Genomic DNA, 6,000 nt, shown 5'->3' on the forward strand with positions numbered 1-6,000 from the left:
TGCCAGATAAGTGATCTGACGAGCCCCTCAGTTATTCAGAGGAAGAAGACAGTTCTGCGAGGGCTGCTCCCAGGAAGGCTTTGTGGAAGAGGTGAGATTCGAGCTGGGCTTTGCAGGGTGGAGGTGTTTGGATAGGTGCAGTGGACAGAGAAATACTGCTGAACAGACCCTGTATTTTAGGGGAAGCTCCGTCCACCATATTATAGGATGGGACCCTTCTCTGGACAATATTCTCGTAATGATGAAAGGATCTGGAGGCAGCAATGTATGGCAGACAAAGTTTTAGCTTTAAAGAAACTAAAGTTTGATTCCCAGCTCAATTTCTACCTGCTGTGTCCTTGGGTAGGTTACATATGCTTTTTGATGCTATTTTCTCATCTACCCCAAATGGGAAGAATAGTGTCTCTCTCACAGACGTGGCTCTGAGGACTACAAGGGCAAAGTATGCAAATGTGCCTAGCAAGATGCCTGACACAAAACACAGTGTGGTGGCTTGGAACTATATCCCCAGAAAAACACATTCTTAAACTTAACCCTTTCCTGTGCATGTGAAACCTTGCAAATAGGACCTCTTGATGAGGTTACTTCAGTTTCATTGTGGCCCAGCTGAATCAGGATGGGTCTTAAAACTATTACTGAAGGCTTTATAGGGAAGGTTGCAGAGAGAAAAGCAGAGGGAGCAGCCAGAAGCTGAAAGCCAACGGAACCTGGAAGAGAGAGAAGAAGCCAGGAGAAGCTGCCATGTGCATTGCCATGGAACAGAAAAGTCAAGGCCCAAGGCTTCTGGAAGAAAACATTGCCTTGATGATGCCTTGATTTTGGACTTCTAGCTTCAAAACAATGAGCCAATAAATTTCTGTTGTTTAAGCCAACCCATTGCTTAAATGAGTATTTGTTTTGGCAGCCAGGAAATTGAAATACATACTCTCCACAAAGTTAGTTTCTTTCTTTGTTCCTTCCCTTGGCTCTTCCAGAAAGAAAGGGAGCATGAATTTGTAATTACCACCTTAAAGATATTCTCTGAGATAAGAGAAAGATATTCTCTGAGATAAGAGAAAGTAGAACAGAAAGAGAAGAGGCAGGAGAAAAGTGCCTTTTAAGGAGAGAATCAGGTCAGCAGAGGAAAATAAGCAAAGGCCACAAATACAAAACCTCAAAGAGTCTTTATCTTTAAAGGCAACAGAGAGATAAAAGAAAGGAAGGAAAAGTGTTGAACTGACAGAGAAAGTTGATATCATCAAGAGAGCTCACCCCAAATGATGAAGGAATTTAAAAGAGAGTTACGGAAAGAGACTAGAAGAAATCCCCCTTGGGCTGAGGAAGTGGACGATCTCAACAAAGAGTTAAATGTTGGCCATATCTGTAAAATCAACAAATAAAGCAACTTCCCCCACCACCACCTAAAATAAAAGGTACAAAGAGAAGGGGCAACTAGGGTGTGTCCCGCCTCACACAAGGACAGGTTATTGGTGAGACAATGCAATGTGAGTACAGCCCTTGGCTAGTGACAAATTGATACCTCCCTCCTTGCTTGCTGAAAGTGTCTCCAAAGGGATGCAAAAGCTAGAGCTTTGTGGTTGGCCTGGACTATTTCAGGCCTACCACAATGGAAAAGGCCAAATATTGGCCCATAGCAAACCTAACAAGAAAAATATTTTCATCTTTCTGAATGGTGTGTTTAAAACAGCTTGGAATTAAGCTAAATCCCAGGCTGGGAGATTAGCCCCTGGAGAAAATTTCCACAGATGCAGCTTACCACCCAACAGAGGAATCCAATTCTGCATTGGGGCTGATTCAAACCAAGGTCACCACCTCCTAAAAAGAAATTGAGAACAGCTGGTGCTGCATGAACCTCTAGCTGGGTCTGCTGACCAGCAACTGTTGGGGCCTGCAGAAAAAAGAAGTGGCTGGAGACAGCCCTTCCTGACTTGATCCTGAGGCCCAAATCTCTAATGCCGAGGCTGTGTTGTCTTCTCCTGGACACTGGAGCCCTGAGTGAGCCTGTCATGACTGAAAGACAAAGGACACAAATACTCAGCATAGAGGCCCTAGGACACTGTCCCATCCCTTGGTGCCAATGGCTAAAAGACAGCCAGCTTTGAATTAGTACCAGCCCTACTTTCCCCCCTACTTTTATCTAAATGCTTATTCACTTAGGTTCTTAAATGAGTCCTATATGGGAAAGACAAATTAGAGTATGGTTAATAAAAGCATGGGCATGTTGACTTAGGGACCTGGGGTTGGAGTGAGGGTTTCATCAATTACAAGCTTGTTATTAACTAGTAAGCTGCTTAACTTCTCTATGTTGAGTTTCTTTGTTGATAAAATGGGGATAATGATGCCTACACCTCAGTACACCATTGAGGATTAAATTAGATCATTCGTGTGTAGCAGTTCTCAACACAGTGTCACATAAGTGCTCAATAAATGGTAGGTGTTGAAGGTTATTTTTCTATAAATCTGGGATGTCACCTGACATTAATTAATTTCAAACTAAATTTGTTCATAGTTTTGAAAGATAACAAAGTTCAACCACAATCTCAATCAGCAATGTGAATGAATCTAATGTAATGTTGAACCAAAAAGCCAGGCATAAAAAGAGTACATACTGTATTATTTAATCTGCAGTTCAAAGCAGACAGAACAAATCCATGGTGTGAAGAGGTCAAGGTAGTTGTTACCCTTTGGTGGGGAAAAGTGGGGTTATGGTGGGTGTGACGGGGAAAGAGCATGGGGTGGGGTAATATTCTGTTTCTTTACCTGGGAAGTGGTTACATGGGTGTGTTCACTTGAAAACTCACTGAACTTTGTTCTTAAGATGGGTGCAGTTTTCTAAAGGTATATTATACTTCATTATAAAGTTCATTAAACAAAGTTAGAAAAAATTAAGTCCTCATTTTTCCCCTCATAAACAAGAGGAATTGAGCTCTTCCCATTCATCATTCAACAAATATTCATTGAGCACCTGTTCTAGCAGGCACTGTTTTGCTACAAGGATACATCAGCAAACAAGACAGAAACTCTGCCCTCAGCTATGAAGGACCTTTCACCTTCAAGGAGGGCAGAAGTGGCAGCCTAGTAGAGTGGGGAGAAAAATCTTGCCTAAAAATTCTATTAAGCTTCAGTTTTCTCATCAGGCAAATGGACCTCATAAATAGCCTGCCTACATACATTACAGAGTTTATTTATGCATTCTAAACCCTACCAGGAAAAGAGAAAAACTTCCCAGGGATCTTATGAAGAACACATTCATAAACGTCTTCCATGATGTCCTCAAAACTGTGAAGACTGTTTTTCAACTCCCAACATTGCCTCTCCAAGCCTTCTACTTTACCTTCTAGTGGGAGTTTTTAGTTATGTCATATTTTCCAAATTCTGAAATCAGGGATAGTGCCTAAAAGTAACTTCAGTGGGAGGGATCTCTCAAATATAATTTCCTTCAATGCTCCCCAAATTTATTCCCAAGAAATCCTGATACAATCTAAATTGAAACTGTGAATAGCACTGCAAACACAGACTTAAAGAAAAGTCAGTCCCTTTGTTCCACCTTCCAAACACATTGCGGTCTGTGGTGGCTGAAGCTATAGGCACACAGGAAAACTTGTTTGTGAATGTAATCCATTCCTGTGGGTGTAAGCACATTTTAACTAGAATCTTTTGCTAAGGCTACTTCAGTTAAGGTGTGAGCCACCTCATTCAGGATAGGACTTAATCCTATTACTGGAGTCCTTTATAAACAGAATGAATAGAGAGAGAGAGAGAAAGAGAGAGAGAGAGAGAGAAGCCACAGAAGCAAGAAGCTGAAAACAACAAAACCTGGGAGACAAGGGGAGACCAGGAGATGCTACCATGTACTTGCCATGTGGCAGAGGAGCCAAGGATTGCCAGCAGCTGGTCTTAAAGAAGAAAGCATCTCCCTAATAATGCCTTGATTTGGACATTTTCTTGGCCTCAAAACTTATAAGATAATAAATTCTCATTGTTTAAGGCAGCCTATTTCATGGTATTCTTTAAGCAGCTTAGGAGACTAAAACAGCCTTCCCAAAGCCCCTCCAATAGTTTTTCATTTATCTATACCTTCAACAAGTATTTATTGAAAACTGACCATGTGCCAGGCACTGTTCTAGACACTGGACATACAATAGATTTTAAAACCTTTTTTTTTTTATTTTAAAAGTTTGAAAAAAGAAGAAAAAAACCTTTTAAAATAGTGGGGTTTTTTTTTGTTTTTTTTTTTTGTTTTTTTTTTTGTGTGTTTTTTTGTTTTTGTTTTTGTTTTTTTAAAGACAATATCCTTCTGATCATTGGAGCATTTACATTATAGTAGACAAAAGTTCTGGAGCTAGTATCTGAAATCAACTCCCATGGTGCTACAGAACAATTAACTATGCATGGCAAAGCAAAAATGGTATTTTCATGGTAAAGTTTCAAAATAATGGCCCTAGATGGCCCTCAATGCCAATTCAGTTGAGCACCAACATGATGTGAGGCTTTGTGACAGAACCACTGTGATGGCTAATTTCATGTATCAACTTGGCTAAGTTATGATGTCCATTGTTTGGTCACGCAAGTACTGGATTGTTATTGTGAGAGTATTTCATGGATGGTTTTAAATCATTAGTCAGTTGATTGCATCTACAGCTGATTACAACTACCATCAAGAAAGGAGATTGCCATTGGCAATGAGTGTAGTCTCCTCATCCTATCAGTGGAGGCTTGAAACAGAGAACTAAGGATTTCAGTAGTTAGAGGAAGAATTTTTCTCTGTACTTCAGCCAGCCCACTTCTCTTAGGGAATTCAGTATCAGCTTCATCAGAGTTTCTAACTTGCGGCCTTCAGACTTGACAATCCCCAGGGACATGTAAGCCAATTCCTATAATAAATCTCTTAACATTAGGAGATTTCTCTGTTTCTCTGGAAACCCATCTAATACAACCACCAAAAGAACTGGAGGTAAAGATAAATATGACACAGACTCAGCTCTTATAGGCTTCCTTTTAAATACAGCTGCAGGTGGAGAACATCCTTTTCAAGGAGCCCTCCAGGGCTTATGGATGGTGATGACACAAGGCCAATTCTAGTTCTGGTCTTTTCAGGTCAAGACACAAAACTTTTCAAAGACTTTACTTTCAACTCCCAGGTAGGCAGTCATATTATTTACACATTTGGAGCTGAGGATGATCCTAAGCTGGAGGCAAGGTAAGGATATTAATAACCACTAACATTTTATGGAGAATTTTACTATGGACCAAACACTGATCTGATGTATCTAATGCATGTATTAACTCAATCTTCACTAACCACTATTTAAGGGAAGTAGGATTATTATCTGTATTTCATAGTTGAGAAAGCTGAGACACAGAATTTAAATAATTTTCTCAAGGTCACGGAGCTAATAAATGGCTCCAGAGCTTGCTGTCTTAAACCACCAGGCAGGAAAGAAGGCAGATATGAGGGATTCTGGTTTATCTGGGTATTAGAGCCTTGGGCTTACCAGTCAGAACACAGCGTTCATTCTAAGGACATGTCCAGCAGGTCAGCCTTGAGCTCAGCTGTCCAATTTGTAACACAGTTCCCAGGTGGCCACATGTATATTAGCTCCATCTAGGCCAGTCAGCAGAGTTCGTCCTGTGGATCCTGTCCTGGCACCATAATGAACCGGTCAAGGCACACAGCTCACTATTTCTCTGCTCCCTGGCAATGGGGTCAGTCAGAAAGGGTGAGTGGAAGGCCAAGGCAAAAATGGCCCAGATCCAACCACATGGCTTGGGATGGTGAGTATAAATCACATATCTCTTATGAGTCTCCTAATCGGGTAATGCATGTACTCCCCTGTGACCCTCTGAAAAATGTCAGTGGAAAACATTGCCCCGTGGTGTTACAATACCTGGGATCCCATTCTGTTCAGTGCTTCCGGCTCCAAATGACAAAAGCAAGACAGTGTGGGTGTGGGTGGGTGTGTGCTTGGTTCCGAGCACACAGCAGCAGCCAGTGATGTC

The sequence above is a fragment of the Choloepus didactylus genome, chromosome 3 (genome assembly GCF_015220235.1).
Source record: "Choloepus didactylus isolate mChoDid1 chromosome 3, mChoDid1.pri, whole genome shotgun sequence".
In the NCBI taxonomy this organism is placed as follows: Eukaryota; Metazoa; Chordata; class Mammalia; order Pilosa; family Megalonychidae; genus Choloepus; species Choloepus didactylus.